Source organism: Chionomys nivalis, chromosome X (genome assembly GCF_950005125.1).
Source record: "Chionomys nivalis chromosome X, mChiNiv1.1, whole genome shotgun sequence".
NCBI classification, from domain to species: Eukaryota; Metazoa; Chordata; class Mammalia; order Rodentia; family Cricetidae; genus Chionomys; species Chionomys nivalis.
In genome coordinates this window covers 33,749,409-33,771,503 of record NC_080112.1, presented here as the reverse complement: position 1 = coordinate 33,771,503, position 22,095 = coordinate 33,749,409, and positions in this window count along the sequence as shown.

Below are 22,095 nucleotides of genomic sequence, written 5' to 3'. Positions count from 1 at the left end.
TTAAATTTGCTTTTCTTCATCTACTAGGTACAATCTTGTTCAATTTCTGATAAATTATCAGCCAGTGTTTTGCTGTTCTAATGAACTCAGGGTAATTGAAATCACAAGACGATATTTCACATGCTGTTTTCTCAGCTGTGATTTTAATTTAAATGGTCTCCAAGAAAAAGGCAGAAATATAATATTTTGGCCTTAAGAGACTTATCTCAGAAGATTTTTTCCTATCTGAAGAGAAAAGAAACTTCATAATTATATAATCAATCTTTGAAGAATTATCAGGAGATATAAATTGTACTCAAGTTAGGAAGAAATGATTTGACGACAAAGTCTGAATGATAATATAAAATCTTAAAAAACAACCCATATAATGACCACACCATCATGTAAATCCACCTTATTCCTGTTGGTCTCCAGTATTACTTTCTAGAATATTGGTAAATAGAAATGAATACCTATAGATTGGGTTTTTTTCAGAATCTTAGGTGTGTTTGCATGAAGATAATTATTTTTAGAAAGAAGAGTAGGAGACTGCGGAGTACTCACCCCTAAATGGGATGCCTATATCATACCCATTCCTGCAAGGCCCAAGGACCATCACAAAAGATAGGGTGAAATGGTTGTTATAGTCAAAAGCCTGGAAAGAATGAGACAAAGCAAGATTTTCCAGACATTGCAGTCATTGCACCCAAGAACTCACAAAGGCTGTAACTGAATGCACAAGACCTGGACAAGATCAAGGCAGTCATATTTCTAGCATGAATATTAAAGGGGTCACAAAATCTTCCCATAGTTGAGGATATACTGGCAGTTGGTAGCTGATGGCAAAGAATCCATTTTTTTTTCTCATGAAACTAACCCTTAGTAGGTTTCCTATGACCCAGTAGACATCTCTACTCCCACGTACATGCTGGCAGCACTAAATTAATTCAGTGGATTTTACAAAGAACACATGAAAATGGGATAGAAAAATGATGGTGGGGGTAATGGCAAGAATTATAGGAGGAGTGGAGGTGGATTTTGTTAAAACACATTGCATGCATGTACATTTCCCAGCTGCCCAGATTCCCAAGGTGATCACTCAGAAACTATATTAATTAAAATGCTGCTTGGCCAATAGCTTAAGCATATTGCTAGCTAGTTCTTACACTAGAATTAACCCATTTTTATTATTTAATATTTTACTATGAGACTTGTGGCCTACCAGCAATGTTCCTGCTGGCAGCTCGTGTCTTTCTCCTCTAGTGGCTAATGGCATCGCGCGACTCTGCCTTCTTTCTCTCAGCATTTGCTTTGGTTTTCCCCATCTAGCTCTACTCTGTCCTATCACAGGCCAAGCAAGCTTCTTTATTCATCAACAAATAAACGCAACACATACAGAAAAACTTCCCAGACCATTTTCCCTTTTCTGTTTAAATAAAAAGGAATGTTTTAAATTTAAAATAGTAAAATTACATATAACAAAACAGGTATCAAGCAAGAATCACAGTTCCAGTATTTATATATACACTTTATCTTTTATCATAACTAAGGAAAACTATAACTATATATTCTTCAACTCCACCAAAGATGCCCAAAAGGACATAATATTACCTAAGTAAACAGGAAATGCATAGTAAGCAACTTCCAAAAACTCTAGAATTGACAGAGACATTTCGCTATCTGGACAATCACCCAAAGTTCTTCTGTAACGTTGCAGGCACCCATCTTTAGCCTACTGGTCCATAGTATCTGACAGACTTTTCCATGAAGTATGAAATTTCAAATACAGTTCCACTTATATTGGCAGTTTGTCAGTCACTTTCTTCTGTGTCTGCAGAATGTCTGGCAGACCCTTTCATGAAGCAGGAACTCTGAAGGACTGTCTAACCTTTAGGCAAGTTCAGCAGTCATTTCTATGTGAGTCCTGCATGTCCAGCTCACATGAACCTTGTGGTAAAATATAAAATAAAAAAAATGGGTTAATTTAATATGTAAGAGCTTGCTAAGAATATGTTATAGCAATTGGTTAAGCAGTGATTTAATTAATACAATTTCTGTGTGGTTATTTTGGGAGTCTGGGCTGCCAGGAAATGAACAAGCAGCCTCCTGCAACAAATTGGCACCCAACGTGTGCTAGCTAAATCCACATAAAACCTGAGAGGGCTTGAAAAGGAATCCTAGACACTAAAATAAAAGTGTACCCACATTTTTTTTCCAGATGGGCTCTGCTTGCTGATGGGATGCTGCAGCTCCTTTAAGAGAGGTCTTTCTGATTTAGCAGTAGTAGCAAAAGAAAAATGAAAACTGCAATGTTTCAAATCAGCAGCATAAACCAGTCTGGCTTTGTCAGAATGCTGAGCATTTGAATGGTGTTTGTGAGCACAATTGCTTGTGTGCCTACTCAGGGCTGGGAGGAAAGTAGCTGGAACCAGGCCTATGGCTCAGTGTTCTCTACCTGGGCAGGCAGCAGAATCAGGTTTACTAGGCATGCACAAGCAGAAGAGCATGGCATATTCCTGTCACCATACATATAGATATTTCCAGGCCACATAGTGCACTGCATGGCAGATTTAGCTATTACTCAGATAAAAAGGGTTTATGTGCTGCATGCTCCTTCTCAGAGTTAAATTGGTGAGCGTGGCTCCTACCTGGTGGTACCAGAATTGGTGGTAATGGTACCTCTGCCACTTTGAAAAGCAGAGAGAGGCGAAGCCAGCACCCAGGGCTGATGCGACCAAGCTGTTTACCATTTTATAAGCTCTCTAGAACAGAAAAGGATTGTAAACACACAATAGGACAGATTCAGACATAAAAGAACTCTACAAGAGTCATAGTGTTGAATGAATGCATGTACCCTTGGAAAAGAGAAGAAAAAGAGTAAAGAGACAGTAAATGTAATATAAAAGACTGCAGACAATCATAGATTAAAGGAGTAAAGATAATAAAATAAATATTAAACTTATAGAAAAAGTAATAGAGTAAGAAAAATAAGCCTGATAAAGATGGAATATGCACAGAGAGTCTGTATTTTGTATATTATTGTGTTTTCTTTGAATTTTTGACTGTGAAGGAGCTAAGTACAGAGAGACATTTTGTTGTACAGGCTGCTAAACTAAATCAACATGTATCTTAAAGGGGTCTTGATTTCAAAATATGAGTCTAAGGATATGTTGCTTTGGAAAAGAGGTTCTTCTTTTGTTTCCAGGGAAGATGAGAACATGTGGATTCCTTCCAGATCAATGTGGTTTGATGGACCAAGAACCCCCAAAATATTGCTGTAAACACCCCCCAAAATTACTTTGCCCAACAAAAAACGGGAAGCAGTTTGAAGAAAACTACACCCAAATTCCCTAAATGATTGTTTATAAATGTTTTTTACATTTAAAGGAGAATATGAGATTTGCATTGGTATGGATCTTGGTTTATTGATACAAACTTTAGATTACTTTTGTTATATTATATTTCTGCTCTTGATTAAGGTATTGTGTTTGTGCAGCTCGTTTAAAAATGTAATGTATAATTAAGAAATATAGGTTATAGTTATAGTTTTCCTTAGTTATTATCAAAGATAAAGTAGATACAAATATTGTAACTGTAACTCTTGCTTGATACCTGTTTTATTTTTAATTTTTTTTATTTTATTTATTTATTTATTTTTTTGGTTTTTCAAGACAGGGTTTCTCTGTGGTTTTGGAGCCTGTCCTGGAACTAACTCTTATAGACCAGGCTGGTCTCGAACTCACAGAGATCCGCCTGCCTCTGCCTCCCGAGTGCGATACCTGTTTTGTTATATGTAATTTTACTATGTTAAAGTTAAAACCTTCCTCCATTTAAACAGAAAAGAAGAGGTGATGTGGGATTCTCCTCTGTATGCTATACATACCAATGGTTAATAAAAGACTGTTTTGGGCCTGTACAGAGCAGAATAGAGGTAGGCAGGGAAAACTAAACTGAATGCTGGAAGAAAGAAGGTGGAGTTAAGAGATGGCATGTAGCCACCAGAGGGGAAAGACTTGAGCTGCCATCTTGAACCTTGTCAGTAGGCCACGAGCCTCATAGTAAAATATAAAATAATAGAAATAAGTTAATTTAATATGTAGAGCTTGCTAGGAATATGCTATAGTGATTGGTCAAGCAGTGATTTAATTAATACAGTTTCTGTGTGGTTATTTTGGGAGTCTGGGCAGGAGGGAAATGAACAAGCAGCTTCCTACAACACATGGTTCTGGAAGCCAAAATTGTAAAACCCTCCAAATCATGTATGTGTAATAGTTTGGGTATGGACCATTCTAGAACAAAATTGTCTCTATCCACAAACTTGAGAAACCAGGAAATTATCTACTTCTAAAATATAGTCCATGTAGGCAATTTTTCTACAGGCATGAAAAGTTGAAAGAGGGACTGAAGTAAACATACATACACACACACACACACACAAACACATAAACACACATACAGAGAGAGAGGGGGAGAGAATATTATTGCTACTTCAATTTTTATTTAACTAGAGGTTGCTGTGCCCCCAAGGAAAGACAAAAGGAAAACAGAAACAAAAATATGAAATGAAGAATTGAAGATGCTTTTGAGGATGACATGATTGCCCAGTTGTGTGATGTTATATTTAGAACCCAGGGTCTTATGCATATGAGGAAATGTTTTACTATTCAGACATATCCCCAAGTTGATATTGTTTTCTATTTGTACAAAACATAACCACCAGGCAAAACACAACCCCAACTTGATAGTGTACTCTATTTGTGCAAAACATAACCACCAGGCAAAACACAAGAATTCCTAGTGCAATAAAGAAAAAGAAATTTCTTGTAAAGAAATAATTAATTTTAAATAAAGATGTTATTTTAAGATGTGTCACTTTATATGATGTGTATGTGTAGGGGTATGCACACATAACTACAGGTTCCTTCCATGGTCAGAGGTACAAGATCTGTTCCAGAGAGTTATGGGGGCTATGAATAAACCACCCAAACTGGTACTGAATGCAAGTTTTCTGAAAGAGCAGTAAACACTTAACTTCCAAAGGTTAATTATGCTTTCTTAAAAACAAACAAACAAAAATCCCACGAACCTGGGTCTTATTGTATAGTACTGACTGGCCTGGAACTTGCTATGTGGAGTAGGCTGGATTGGCCTGTCTGCCTCTGTCTACCAAGTAATGGAATTAAATAGGTGTACCACAAAAACAGGTTAAAACTTTTTCAAAGCCTATAATATAGGATCCTGTTTAGGAAATTTTAAGTAATTTGACAAGGTACTAAACAGAATCATAACATGTGACACATTAAAAAAATATGTTTCTTGGTATCCACATTAAAAGCATAAAAAGTAGGTATAATTCATAATATATTTGACTTATTTCTGCACTTGAAATGTCTCTATTTGATATATAAATGATCAAGGAGAAAAGTTGTAGGTAATAAATTCTATGTTTTTTTTCCCATATCAAGTCTTCAAATTCTGGTAGGCATTTTCTGCTTATAGCACATCTTAGCTAGTACCAGCCCCATTTCCAGTGTTCAATAGCTGCATATTGCTAGTGATTAATGTATGTGGCAAATACATCCAAGTAATGAAGAGAAATTTTTAACCAGATCTTAAAAATCAGGAACCAAAAGACATAATGTAGATGTACTGAGTATATTTGTGTGAAAATATTAACATAAACAATGTTTTAACAAGTGAAATTTGAAATCAATTACTATATGTAATGGAATTGAAGAGTCAATGTTTGTCACAAAAAAATTTTAAAATTGGACAAGAAGAATCGTCAAAGGCCTATACGAATAATTGACAGAAGATCAAATTAAAGATACAGCAAATATCTTAAAATAATGAAATTTAATTAATGGTAAAATTTTACTTCATACCTATAAAATTATCAAAAATTAAAAGAAAGCAGTATTGCTGGCATAAGAATATCATATACAACTGTTCAAAATATTAAAGTTGAGGACTGGAGAGATTGCTGAGCTGGAGCTACAATATGGGGCTCTCTCAAAAAAATAATTAAAAATATATGTACTTGAAATTATATGTACATTCACATGAGAGTTAAAATATATTTAAAGAAATTGTATTTGAACTTTCCTACACTTCCCAGCCATACTTTAAATAAACCTTTGAATTTGAAGCTGATGCTTCCAGATGTCTTTTGTTTTGAGAGATTCAGACTAAATAAAAGAAGTATTGTTCTCATTTAGGAAGGTTTTCAGGATCATGTAGTTCAGAACTTGATCTTTTTCCCAAAACAATATCAGAAGCTGAATCTATGAAACCCTTCCTTTGTTCTATGTTCACATCCACACACCTTCTACTGCTTTGTCTCAGACACAGATATATGGTCAACTTAGAAAATATTTGTTGTGGGGTGATCAGAATTAGATATTCTGTGGTTGTTACTGAAACAAGTTTGAGATAATACGATGAAATTTGTCTAAGTTTTTGTTGTTGTTGTTGCAATTGCCTTGAAAATCCAAATATACAAGTTGTGTGTTTCACTGAGAATTAGAAGAACCTGCCTTTTTCTTGTGGAGTAACCAACCAATGTCTGATCTGACTTAGGGCCCATTCCACGAGATGTGATCCATACCCAGTACTGCTTTGGTGACCAAGAACCAGAGACTAGATAGCCCAGAGATGTAGGGCAAAGCCAAATACTACTGATCTTCAAAAAGAGAGTTATAAAATGACTCCTAATGATAATCTGCTGTACCATCAGAGAAGCTTTTTCCTGCAGCAGATGGGAACAAATACAGAAATCCACAGCTAGACATGCAGGAGGGGGAGGAAGGGAGAGAGGGAGGGAAGGAAGAAATAAAGGAGGGAGAAAGGGAGAGACAAATCTAAAGAAACTGTCTCCATCAAATCCTTCCTCCCAGGTCTCAGGTAATTCCCCTCAGGAGAGGAGGCAGAAAGAGTGTAAGAGTCGGAATGGATGGTGGACACCAGGAGAACATGAAAGAACTAAGCAAGGCTCATATGAATTCACACAGGCTGAAGCAGCATGCACAGGACCTGCATGGTTCTGCACCAGGTCCTCTGCACTTAGGTTATGGCTTACAATTTAGTGTTTCTTTGTAATTCCTGAGAATGTGAACAAGTGGGTCTCTGACTCTTGTGATCTTGGGCTCTGTTCCTTCTGTTTGTCTGTCTTTTACTCTTTGAATGTGATGTTTTGTTTTATCTTATTGTATTTTATTTTGTTTAAAAAGAATCTGTTTTTTTCCTCAGGATAGTTCGAAAGTTCTATCATAGACTATTTGTTATACAGAAGTCCCAGATACTTAGCACCTGGATACTGACAAACACAACTCTTGCCAAATGAGAGGTCGTATCTCAAAATAACAGATTGGTTAAATAACCCAGAAAAAATTACAGATCTATTTATGTCTGAATCATACAGAGTCAAGTGTATATAGAAGTCACCTTTTACTCTCCAAACTCAAGTAAATGAAGAAGTACAATCAGCAGTCTTCAGGACAACCAAGACAAGGAGTGATTAAGGAAATAGAAATCATTGTCACTATTTTTTTATGAAAATGAGAAAAATGTGAGCTCGAATGATTTGTGTATGATTCAGGAGCAATTTAATCTTTTTACAGTGATGGAAACATGTTGCTGTTTGAAGGTAATAGTCATGATTTGAATCTCAGCAATAGCAGCCTTATGCACCACTCAGAATGTATAAGGTGATGGGGAGGTCAGGCTTATATAGTAAAGCAGTGTGAGGAAAGTCTCCATGCTTTCTGCTTAATTTTGCTGTAAACCCAAAACTTACCAACAAAATATTAAGTCTTACCACCCCTCCACACTACATAGTTAATAATGTGATGACATCTGCTTTGGTTCCGAGTCCCTCTGCCTCTAACTGAGGAGACAGCAATCTGATCTTTTTTCCTTCTTTCTGATCAGCAGTTTGTCTAAACCGAATGATTTTAATTATTGAAGAGTCTTAACTAGGACTCACTCCCACCCCTTAGTCTAGAACCCACCAGATCCCACTAGGCTCCTTGTAAGCATTTCCAGTCTGAAATACAAATTCTTTCTCTACCTTAAAATTATTTCATTTAATTATTATTGATTATTTAAATTAGTCCCAATTTTATATTTATTACTCTATTTATTTAAGACTCTTCTATATTTTTCTTTGACAAATGGATACAATATACTTCGATCACACCTACTCCACATTACTCTCCTCTACCTCCTCCCCCGCTGCCCTCTCTCTGAACGCTCTCTTCCCTATTTGTTCCCTCTTCCTTTCATGTGTTTTTGTGTGTTTGTTTTTGGTAAACTATTGAGTCTCGCTAGGGTTGCTTCCACAACCATGAATGTTGAGTTATTTACTGAAATGTGGGCCATTTACTAATTTCTACACGACTGAAGAAAATAACATCTCCACCTCCAGAAACAACTAACTGTCAGGATCACTATGTATTTATACTAATATTAGAATGATTTCTTTGATGTTCAGGATATGTTTTAAATACTTCCCCCTCAGTGTCCTCGGTTTATCACAATTGTCTTTCCTCTACATTGCGACCCATCATATTCCTCAGGCTTCTTTCCTATTGGAGCCACTGAAACACCCTGGATGTTGAACTTCTCACAGGATGCTGCATCTTCCGTCAATGTTCTTCTTCATGCAGAAAACTCCTATTTCTTTAAAATGAAGTTTTAACTGGAACATCTTCCTAATTATGACGTAAATTTGGTTAGTGGCAGTGCAGGGGATTGAACCCAGAGCTTTGCTAATGCTAGGCAAGCAGTCTACACAGTCAATTATGTCTCAGCTCTTTATTTTCTTTTTAAGGTACTGTTTTTCTGGTCATGACATTACGTTCTTATAGGCTCAGAACTTGAGACTTGAAGGTAAGATCAGGAGATCAAGAAGGCTTAGTGAGTTCGAGGCAAACAAGAGCTACAAATTTCTCTGAATACACTGAACCTGATAGAAGAGAAAGTGAGAAGTACTCTACAACATATGGGCACAGGAGACCACTTCCTACATATAACCCCAGCAGCACAGACATTAAGGGCAACATTGAATAAATGGGACCTCCTGAAACTGAGAAGCTTCTGTAAAGCAAAGGACACTGTCACTAAGACAAAAAGGCAACCCACTGACCTGGAGAAAATCTTCATCAACCCCACAACAGACAAAGGTCTGATCTCCAAAATATATAAAGAACTCAAGAAACTAGACTTTAAAATGCTAATTAACCCAATTAAAAAAATGGGGCATTGAACTGAACAGAGAATTCTCAACAGAAGTTCAAATGGACAAAAGACACTTAACGTCATGCTCAACCTCCTTAGTGATCAGGGAAATGCAAATCAAAACAACTTTGAGATATCATCTTACACCTGTCAGAATGGCTAAAATCAAAAACACCAATGATAGCCTTTGCTGGAGAGGTTGTGGAGTAAGAGGTACACTCATCCATTGCTGGTGGGAATGCAAACTTGTGCAACCACTTTGGAAATCAGTGTGGCGGTTTCTCAGGAAATTCGGGATCAACCTACCCCAGAACCCAGCAATACCACTCTTGGGAATATACCCAAGAGATACCCTATCATATGACAAAAGCATTTGTTCAACTGTGTTCATAGCAGCATTATTTCTAATAGCCAGAACCTGGAAACAACCTATATGACCTTCAATGAAGAATGGACGAAGAAAGTGTGGAATATATACATATTAGAGTACTATTCAGTGGTAAAAAAAACAATGACATCTTGAATTTTGCATGCAAATGGATGGAAATAGAAAACACTATCCTGAGTGAGGTAACCCAGACCCAAAAAGATGAACATGAGATGTACTCACTCATATTTGGTTTCTAGCCATAAATAAAGCACATTGAGCCTATAATTTGTGATCTTAGAGAAGCTAAATAAGAAGGTGAACCCAAAGAAAAACATATATTCATCCTCCTGGATATTGGAAGTAGACAAGATTGCCGGGCAAAAATTAGGAACTTGGGGGTGGGGTGGGATGGGGGTAAGGAAAAGTGGGGAGAAAAAAGTGAGTAGGGGAGGATGGAGGGAGCTTGGGGAAATGGGATGGTTGGGATAAAGGAAGGGTGGATATGGGAGCAGGGAAGTATATATCCTAATTAAGGGAACCATCTTAGGGTTGGCAAGAGACTTGACTCTAGAGGGGCTCACAGGTGTCCAAGGAGATGTCCCCAGTTAGTTCCTTGGGCAACTGAGGAGAGGGAACCTGAAACGGCCCTATCCTATAGCCATACTGATGAATATCTTGCATATTACCATAGAACCTTCATCTGGCGATGGATGGAGATAGAGACAGAGACCCACATTGGAGGACCGGACTGAGCTTCCAAGGTCCAAATGAGGAACAGAAGGAAGGAGAACATGAGCAAGAAAGTCAGGACCACGAGGGGTGCACCCACCCACTGTGACAGTGGGGCTGATCTATTGGGAGCTCACCAAGGCCAGCTGGACTGGGACTGAAAAAGCATGGGATAAAACCGGACTCTCTGAACATGGCGGACAATGAGTGCTGATGAGAAGCCAAGGACAATGGCACTGGGTTTTGATCCTACTGCGTGAACTGGCTTTGTGGAAGCCTAGCCTGTTTGGATGTTCACCTTTCTGGACCTGGATGGAGGGGGGAGGACCTTGGACTTCCCACAGGGCAGGGAACCCTGACTGCTCTTCAGACTGGAGAGGAAGGGGGAAAGGATTGGGGGGAGGGAAATGGGAGGCGGGAAGGAGGCAGAATTTTTTCAATGAAAATAAATAAATAAATAACATAAGATAAAAAAAGAAGGCTTAGTGAGTTCGAGGCAAGCAAGAGCTACAACTTTCTCCCCTCCAAAAACAAAACAAAACAAAACAAACATACAGTGTTGTTAAGTTGCCATCTTTGTTAGGGTTTCTATTGTTGAGACAAAACACTATGACCAAAACACAAGTTGAGGAGAAAAGGGTTTATTTGACTTATATGTCCACATTGCTGTTCATTATTGAAAGAAGTCAGAACAAGAACTCAAATAGGGCAAGATCCTGGAGGCAGGAGCTGATGCAGAGGTGGTGGAGGGGAGCTGTTTACTGGCTTGCTTCCCATGGCTTTATCAGTCTGCTTTCTTATAGAACCTAGGACTGCCAACCCAGGGACAGCACCACCTACCATGAGCTGGGCCCTCCCTCATTGGTCACTAAGTGAGAAAATGCCTTACAGATGGATCTCATGAAGGCATTTCCTCAACTGAGGCTCCTTTCTATCTGCTAATTCTAGCTTGTGTCAATTTGACACACAAAACCAGACAGTACAGTTGCCTAGACTGATCTTGAACTTTGGGGTTTCTACTTTAGCCTCTTGAGTAGCTGATATGACATAAAATGACAGATGTGGTTAGGAGATACTAGCACATACCTTGAATCCCAGTACTTGGAAGGCAGAGGCAGGTCTGTCTCTGTGAGTTCGAGGCCAGCCTTGTCTACAGAGCAATTGCCAGGACAGGCTCCAAAGCTACACAGAAAAACCTTGTCTTGAAAAAAACAAAACAAAAATGAGAGATGTATGCCACTGTGCTCCGATTCAGGAATTAATTTTGAAATAGCAGATATCATTTAAATCTAGATTAAGTGGGAAGTTTGAAAACATCTGTGTACAGAAAGGGACTAAAAGTAGGAACTAAAAAACCCACTAAATCTTCTATGACTCCTCATAGCTTTTTGTTTCTAATTCTCTAACTCCCTTACTTCCTCTTTGCCATTATTCTTCCTGTTTATTTTAGTCACCATGGAGCACAAAATACATGTAATTCTACATCCCTATTTATCCAGGAGCAAATGAGATAAGAACATTAAACAACGCAATGTAATCTTATATAACTTAAAGGAAATGATGCTTGTAAAAGACCTAATACATCCATTGGCTTGCAATATAGGATAGTTATTAAATTATTAGGCAAATGGATCATTTGTGTACTAAAACTCTGGATATATTCCAATCAAGTCCAAAGACACTGGAAGAATTCCACATCAAATTAAGCAAACTACAAAAGTCAATTGAGCAAGGAATTTCTGTGGAACACTCTGTGTAGGAAATATAAAGCTGAATTAACCTAGTTTGGATTTGGAAAAATGTTCTCACTTTCTTAAATGGAAGAAATATGATTTCTGAGTCAGAGAAGAAAGGGCTTGATGAAAATATTCAACCAAAATCTAATGTAGATAAAACAGGCATGGTCTGAGATGTGGCTAAATATGCCATAGCCACTGGAAGACAGAATTAGTTCAACAATTACAACAACAACAATAACAACAACAAAAATACAAGCTTTGTTTCCTTTCCTGATAGTGTGAATGACTCATGAGCAAAATGTTTTGCAAAGCTTTTCATTATATCTCAGTGGACAAAACAGTCAAATCAATAAAAATGTTCTTTGCTCTTTCTTATTACGATCTAAAGTTTAGTTTACTTTTAATGAAAATATTAGTTAGAATATAAAATATGTTTAATTATGACATTTTATGCATACATGTTGCATTTGGCTCATTAGAAAATGTTCACATAAGATTATAATCAAAATTTTCATATCAGATCACAATTTTACAAAGTACAAATAATGTCAAAATGCTTTTTCATTTTCTTTCTAAATTAAAATATGGTCATTGAAGTGAAACTCTATGAATTCAAGGCCAGTCTGGTCTACATAGTGAATTCTGGGCCAGTCCAAATTACAGAGTGAGACCTTGTCTCTAAAAACAAAACAAAACAAAACAAAAAAGGCATTGTATACCTTTAAAATAGTGAAATAAATTCATAAGAAAAGATGATAAGCCTTGTTATTATAGGGTAATCAAAGCCTTTGTAGATTATAAATAAGGATAACACATGCTAAATAGCTGAGAAGAAGATTAAGTAAAATGGATATTAGAAACCATGTGAGAATTGGTCAGGAAAGAACTCTAGACCTAAAACCCTTGATATATGATACACTCTAACCTGGGTAAGAGTTATGGCCTGCGTGCTTGAGGTTTTTGAGATCTTAGAAAAATACAATCAGGGAAGAATATAAGTACAGCAAAGAGAATGCATTTAAATCCAACTGATAGGGAAGGGTGCTTTTTGAGGGTTAGAACTCAAAGAACACCAATGTCTGGCTCCAGGACATAGGTCTTGAGATCTCGTTGAACTATTGCTATTGGCAGTAATAAAGCTGCCATAATTTGAGACGAATGGTATGATTATGACTAGGTAACAAAGAGCTGTTTTGTTCACCTTATTATGTTAAAGACATGTAGTCATAAGGTCTATGGAGCTGACTAAAAGTGAATAGGTAAAGTAGACCTCTCTTTGTTCCCAAACTGGGCAGGTCCATGTCAAAATGACATATTTATTCTTATCTCCTTAATAGAGAAACTAAAAACCAAAGGAATTGTTTGTTTATTTAATTATTTGAAATAAAATAATTTAAAGGATGCACTTATTCAGGAAAAGAAACTGCATGAAATTTTTTATTTTACTTTTCATCTGCAAATGAGAAGATTCAGGCTCCAACTTAGTAATATTCTCCACAAAAGGTGTGGGTTGTTGAGACTAAGGGCTATTTTAATCCTTTTCATCGGAGGAACACGTTAACAGAATGAGAACCTAAGTTAGGATGAAAGAAAGGGAAGATTTCTATTTTAGATACTAAGAACTTCTCTGCTAAACACTTGAATGTATTTTCCAATGACTCTGGCGTTTTTCCTGGGAGCTTTCTGTAAACAACTGCAAGGACTCTGGGGTGAGGAGCAAGAGACCTTTAGTCCTTGGTTACTCATCAGCTCAATGACTTTGGGAAACTCAAGCTCTCTGGATCTGAATTTCTTTGTAAAGAACCAGCTTTGAAGAAATAAAGGACACTCTTGTTTCTTGGCTGGATACTTGTTCAGTAAGATTAATGTCAAGAAAGTGAGTTCAGGCCTTGCTACAATGTTTTATGGGTAGCAATAGTGATTCTTCTCAAAACACTAAATATTTCACATTTTATCATTGTTTCAACAGTGCCACAGGATTGAGCAATGTGTAATGTATTTTTCTCCTAAAGTCACATAACAAGCCTATCTTTACATTCAAAGGTCAAACTTCTCCATTTGAACTTTGGTGTTCTGTGGAGAGGGCAATCTGATTTCTTAAGGCTCTTTACAACAGGCCTGTATACTTCCAGAGTGCCAGCATATCATGGAAACTCAGTTCTTAGAAAGTCTTTTTCTTATCACCCGAGGAAAAGAAAGAGGGCTGACTAATTTGTTTCTTTGCAGCTGGTAGTTGTGGCACTTATTTGGCTACATATAAAATTGTTCTTCAGTGATCATGGGAAATTACTTTGAAGATCCCCTGGGATGTCAAAATCCTCATGCTCTAGTTCCTCTGTAAAATACCATACTAAGACACACCCCGCACTATACTTCATATCTTGTCTAGATTGTTATAATACCTACTACAAGGCAAAAACTATGCAACTAACTTAAATTGACATTAATTGAGGAATAATGACAAGAAAAAGTCTGTATGTACTAGGTTCTGACACAACGTTTTCTCAAATATTTTTGTTTCACAGGTATTTGTGTCCACGGATATGTAACTTAGGTATAGACAGAGGTGTGAATGACAGTATAATCCTATAGACATTAAATCAGATCAGCCAGTATTTACTGAGCAGCCTTCATGATGGAAATACAAAGGTCATGTTCATGAGGCTGTGGAGAAACTTAGAGACTAATGCTGCTCAATAGTGCCTCCAAAGATAACTTCACAGATCCATATCATTCATGAAGACAGGGGTAATAAGAAGAGGACATCTAGGACAAACTAGGGCTTCCTAGGAGGTTTTCTGGAAAAGGAAGTACTCTGGTAAAGAGGATGTCTTGGGCTATTTTATATTGCTATATGAAATATCCAGGACAGGATAGTTTATAGAATTAGAAGAATAGGTAGGTAGTTGACTCAGTCCAGAGGCCAGCTGGCTCCAGAGCCAAGTTCCAATATCTGTTCAGCATCTAGTGAGCGTCATAGTCTATTGCTGCATTCTAACATGATCAGAGTATCAAATGATGAGACAACATGTTAGGTTGGGTTTCTTTCTCTTCTTATAAAGCCACCAGTCCCATTATAGGAGTCTCACCCTAAAGAGATTACCTAATTCCATCAACAAATGAATTTTGGTATCATGTTTGCAGTATATGCTATTTGGTGAATACATGGAAACTATAACAAGTGGGTAGGTGCTAAACATGGCATAGACACGTTTGAATTTCATGCAAACAATGAAAATATTTGTGTAGACATACTCCAGGTGTTATATGAAACATAATTACATACACAAATTTACTTGTTTATCTGAAGTTAAAATATAATTTGAAATTCTATATTTTTGCCTGTCAAATATGAAAATCCTAATTCTATTTGTGTGTGTGTGTGTATGTGTGTGTGTGTGTGTGTGTGTGTGCTGGTACACCTGTGCAAATGTAGAAGGTACAGGCCAATGTCCAGTGTCTTCCTTGATCACTCCCACTGTGTTTTCACTGAGACAGGATATCTTATTGAACCTGGAGCTCACTGTTTCAACTAGACTGGCTGGCTAGAAAGCCCTAGTGATCCTCCTGTCTGTAATTGCACAGTGAAATTAGAGGTTCAAGCTCACATGCCTGGTTTTTTAAGTGGGTACTGGGAATCTTAACTCCAATCTTCTTGTGAAACAAGCACTCTACCCACTGAACAATTCTCTAGCTCTATGGAAAATTCTGATTCTAGATAAAGGGCCTGCATTCATTACAGGCACATAAATGAGGAAGGCCAGGTGTGTGGCATCACAAGCAAGCCAGACATGAAATAAAAGAGTGGATTAGAAATCAGTAGGGAGAGAACAGTTAATAAGTATGGTTTTCTAAGGACTGTATACTTAATTCTTCTTTCCAGCAAACTTATAAGACTAGAACATGGAGGAAAACTTATTTACTTTGCAGATCATAATGCATGAACATTGATAGCAAGAGCCTGTATTTTCTGAATGCTTACATGTCAATGGCCTCTAATGAAGTAATGTCTGACTCCTTGCCTCCAGATTCCTTCTTCCATCTTCTTGTGGAAACACCACAACACTACATTTAAGAAGCAATATTCTTGTAGCAAATGTGGTTGAAAACTCAGTTAACCTCCTGCTGAGTGTTGTATAGAGTACAGTTCAAGTCCCACCCTACAAACATTACCCTGGTTCAGACTGGCTACATGCCCAAAACCTTTGCTCTTTCCTCCAAGACCTGAGCAAAATAATCAGATAATTCACTCCTGTTTTATAAATTCTGCTGTACCTGGTCCTTTAAGCCATAAATATTGGTCTGGGAGGAATAAGTTTGTGATAGAGTGTTTGCCAAGTATGCATTCATTCTCCAGAAAAAAAATGACAGTGGCAGAAGAGAAGAAGAGAGACTGACCTCTAGTCATGAATACTGGTCTAACTCTATCCCATGCTCCAAAGGCCTGAACTCTCTCGCTAAAACTAAAATATGTAACCCTTTCTCTAGCTAGAGTGACTATTTCTGGGCCTCAGTGGCCCTGAGCAATACCCATCTGATTTTGCTTTTTGTCCTATATGGCTGTCCTTTAGAAATATTTGCCCCTTTTGAGAGATACGAAAATCTACTTGTACCTCTTCACGTTTCTCTTTGTCTGGGAGGATTTCCATCAGGGCTGAAGAGATTGCTCAGTGGGTAACTTGTTTGTTTCACAAACATGAAACTGCCTTTGGATTCCTAGCATTCATATGAAATGCCAGGCAGGGTAGACTACACCTGCAATTCCAGTACTGGGAGGCAGGAGGACCTCTGTGACTTATTGGCTAACCAGGCTAGCTGAATTAGTGAGCTCTGAGCTCAGTGAGATACTCTGTCTCAAAAGAAAGACTTAAATGGGGAGTGATTGAAAATGATATTTGCCAGTGATCTCTGACTTCCACAAGCATATGCACACAGGTGCACATGCACACACAGATGATGTGGGATTCCCCTCTGTATGCTGTGATTCTGTATGCTGTGAATACCATTGGTTAATAAAAAAACTGACTTGGTCTGATAGGGTAGAACAGAGCTAGATGGGAAAAACTAAACTGAATGTTGGGAGAAAGAAGGTGGAATCAGGAGAAGCCATGGAGCTGCTTCTGGAGACAGACGCGCTGAAACTTTGCTGGTAGGCCATGACCTTGTGGTGATGCATAGATTAATGGAGATGGGTTAAATTAAGATGTAAGAATTAGCAAATAAGAAGCTAGAGCTAATGGGCCAAGCAATGATTTAAATAATATAGTTTCTTTGTGATTATTTTGGGAGTCTGGGTGGCCAGGAAATGAACAAGCATCCTTTTTACAACAAATTGGCACTCCACATTGGGCACCAGATGAAGATGGACGCTCAAAAGAAATCCCACACTAGCTCAGAATTGAGTATAATAAAGGATTATTTATTTAGGGGTAGACTCATAGATCACAGTTCTGTGCTCAAACAGGGAACAGCAACCGAATCCCACAGCTGGAGTAGAGAGGGAACATGCACTTTACATCAGCATTTATAGATATGAAACCATGCCCAAGGGGGAGAGTAACTTAAAGGTTAATCCCTGCTTACTCAAGTAATATTTTCCTTCTTGAGTCTTCGATGGGGTTGAAGACTAGATAGTTGAAGTTACATTCCTCTCATGACTTCACCAAGTTATTTATGATACAAGACTTAAACTCCTTAGGATAGGATAATTATTGAAACATTTATCACATGTTTCTTGCTTGATATTTTTACTCTGGTTGTAATTCTAATTTTTATACCTGATATCTGTTCTTATTGCATATGATTTTGTATTAGGCTTAGAATGCTCTTCTTTAAATAAAAGAGGGAGGGGCTATAGGAAATCCTTCAGCCAGTAGCCTTTATGTTACCCACCCACTTGGGCGTGGCCTCTCATATTATAAACGCCAATGTAAAGTGTGTGTTCCCTCTCTCTTTCGGCTGTGGGATTTGGTTGCTGTTCCCCATTTGCGCAGAGGACTGTGAGATGTGAGTCTACCTCTAAAAAATAACCCTTTATTATACTCAATTGTGAGCTAGTGTGGATTACTTTTTAGTGTCTGTCTTCACACAGGAAATCCATTTCCAGTGTCAGTGCTCCCAATCCTATAGGGCAAAGTTTATGACCATCATGCTCTGGAAGCCCTCTTTTATTCAGCCTCTACTTCTAGACCCAGTCTCAAATCTTTCAGCTTTTCTGCCCTTGATGTTACTTCACTGCTCAACTTTGCCTAGGGCAGTAACTAGGCAGTTTTCCCATACCATAGTATCTTCCTATACTGTCCATCCCTAAATGATGTGATCTACAGCCATTAAAATTCCTTACTAGTTTTCTGTGAGCACACTCCTTAGCATTAGTCTCTCCATGCCTTACTGCACTGTAATTATTTAATGTTTATCTTCTCTGTTAGAATACAAGAGTCATGCCTTTTTCCTCATGGTAAGATCTTCAGAATGCTTGAAAGCAAATCAGATCTCAGTGCACATTTGCTGCGTAATCATACATGTAAATGAAGATCTGAGTTGAATAACCATGTGTCATTAGCTTCCATACTGCACATGGAACACATAGAAATAGTTCTTGGAACAGGACTATTTATATGTTTCTGAATTTTTTTCTGTAAATTAAATGTATCACATGGTGGATGCTTTTTGTATTTGACTGTCCAGGATATAAATCCTCATCTTCACTGGGTGGGGCTGCCATAGGATGGCACAGTAAGACCTGATTTCTTGGGCACATTCATGTGACCCAAGCTCAATCAATGAACATGTTTGAGTTCAAATTCATGAATTTGAGTGAGTTACAAGGTCAATTTAAGCATCATTTTGGCACTGCAAGTGGTGCCTAGCAGTGTTCCGAGGTGACAGCCTAAGAGTACTTTCCTTCTGCATGATTGCAATAATCCTGTTTTTAGACAGAGTTTTATCCCGGAACTCATGCTAACCTCAAATTTGTGACAGTTCTACTGCTTCAGCCTCCCAAGTGCTAGGATTACAGATATGAGTTCTACATGCCTTGTTTGGCTATGGTAGAGTCTTCAGTGCTATATAATTTTATTCATGTTCTGGCAATCACTATAGTTGTATAGGGTCACATGAGCAGTTATGGTTAATAAGTCAGGCTGGAAGTAAGGCATCTACTGCATACATAAAATCAAATTGGCTGTAAGAGACCTTCTAGAGCTTTCTTTTTCCTCTGGAAATGTTAGAGACAGTAGTTTCTTTATCAGTCTAGAGCCCTGTATGCCTCCCTAGATCAGAGTCCTCTCCTATTCCAAGACAGACATTCAGCTTGAGCAAAACATGTCTTTATTGATTTAAAATGGCTTACAGATAACTTCGGGCTTTAGCTTTGGTTTTAGTTTGCTTACTAGCTTAAAAGACTAAATCCTTTTGTTGACTCCATCTGACAACTTACATCTTTGCTGTGTGATATTGCAACAGACAGAAGGGATGACCTGAATATCACGTGTTCCACTGGTGGCAGAAGCTATTCACAATGGATGACCTAACTTCATTTGTAGGAGAGTCATTTTGGCCTCAGACATGTTTTCAGATTGTTAGGAACAAGAAGCAAAATGTTCATGAAGAGAGAGCATGCTCAGAGATCCAATTGGCTTATGGATAGTTCAGATGCAAAGAAATCATCAGGTCACTGGCTGCCACTTCAGTGGAGAAAGGAGGGCCAGGAGACTGTGAAGCAGTGAATTTGTAGTGTCTGCAGCAATGGTTTTGTCAGGTAGAAAGATTCAGCAGCAGCTACCAAGAGAGAAACCTCAGCAGAATGTAAACTGTGCTTCTCTATCTCACAGTACTGCAGGCAAATGCAATGTTCAGGTATGTATGTGGCCCAAAGGGAAAAAAATCAGACATTAAACAGTGAGATTTTGTATTATTCTTAACATAGTTCTTGACTATGAACTTTGTAGACAATAGCATGTTAGACTATCAAAAGGTTGGACATACCTGGTATAAATTCTGACCTTATGCCAGTGACAGTTTGGATAGGTAGGCAATCTTCTAATGTGTGATGAGCCTAAACTCCACTGACACTATAGCTGAACACAGGATTTCTCACTCCTTAAGGTGACCAATGTCCTTTCACATTTACTTAGTGGCCGCAGTGACTTGCGCTGCACAATCACTTAATAATTTGGTCTCAGGCAGTACTGTAATGTTACTTCTTCAGTTCCCCATGATCCGAACTGGCTCAGCTCCAGTCTGCGACAAGTCTGAAGTGCCAAATTTTTCCAGCCTTATTAAAGTTTCAGAACATTTTCACTGGCATTTCTCACTTAATTCTCACAATAAATTTAGAGGAGTAGGCAGAGGTCACCTAGTGACTGCCTACTGATCGATCTTTCTACCTGACAAAAACATTGCTGCAGATACTACAAATGCACTGTTTCACATCCTTCTTGCCCTCTTTTCTCCACTGAAGTGACAACCGGTAACCTGATGATTCTTTGCATCTGAACTATCCACTCTCTTCCCCAGAGTTCCCCAACACCAAAGAGAGTTTTCTTGGTAAACATAAATGTGTCATCTGGAAATGTCAGGGAGTGCACACCCATGTGGCAGCTGGAGCTGTGAGCCAGTGGGTGACTGGTCCTCTCTTTTGTGCCATTGGCAGACAGCTCCCCAGAAGCCTCCAGTGATATTGCCATCTCCTTATGTGGTTTCCTGTTCCCTGTATCCACTACTTTTCTCTTGAAGTACTTCCTAAAAGAAATTATTTCCATGGACACCCCATCCAAGGCTTTGGGTTTTCAGAACAACCTAAGCTAAGCACAAGCCATAAATATGCAGAATTGAAGTAACACCTTGCCTTGATGGTTTCCAATCTCATCTCTTCCATTCTGTGAACCTTCTCCCCATTTCCTTCTGTATTCCTATATTGCTGCTTTAACCCTCTCAAGTTCTGCACTGACTTTCCTGTTTATTTTTCTTGTATGTTTCTGTGTTTTTCTCTTATGCACAATTTTACACACACACATAAACATGGACACACAACACACACATGTGCTCATGCATAAACACACATGGGGGACCAACACTCTCCCATTAGGGTTTGCTGCATTTGTGTCATAACTGCAGACTCTTCAGACTTTTTTGTTTTGTAAGCTGAGGGGATTTCACTAGAAATAGCAACAGTGATTAATTGACTAATTTTAAGTTGTCAAATATTACTCTTCACACATACATCTCCTTTTGCCACTGATTTATAAAATAAATGACAAATTCAGCCCTTCCCCTGCTCCCCATCATCACCGAGAGAGAGAGAGAGAGAGAGAGAGAGAGAGAGAGAGAGAGAGAGAGAGAGAGAATAAGATCAGTCCAAACTAGGATAATCTCAGTGTCCTGAATCTTCACTGGCATGTAATTGCACTCATCCCAACACCCAGAGGGTTGATAGCACAGACAGAGCAAGGGGCCTTTTCTGTGAGGATTGTCAGCTAGCACTCTTCCCTTTAGTTCCAGTAAAGGGGTTTGTGTCTGTCTGTCCCATTGTTTTTTTTTTTCCAACAAGACACAAAATCTCTGCTATTACAAAGCTGAGAAAATAAATGGCCTTTCTCAACTGTTTTGTTAGTGATGCACAGGCAAAGCAATGATGGGAATTCTGCTCTTGGCTCCAGAAGAACAGGGGTGAAGCAATAGCTCTGCCGTTTATCAGTCACGTGGAACCAGAGCAACTTCCAGCACTGAATTTCAGTGTCTCCACCTGTGTGTTTGCACTGGGAGAAGTGGGGAGAGGAATCTGACCCTCAGATAATCTGTTAAATAGACAAAGGGCAGAATTCTTCCCCTCTGGAATTTGGACTGTCCTCTAGGCCCTAATAGGTGTGGCCATGCTTTGTCGCTGAGAGTTAGAAATTCTCCCTCTGCTCTTAATTAGTTGTGTGTTATTTTTATTTATTTCTCTTAGGCATGAATTTATCTATCAGAAAATTATTTGTAGCTGATGAATTCTGTGTTAGTTATGTATGTTTTTATTTTTATTTTATTTTTATTTTTTTT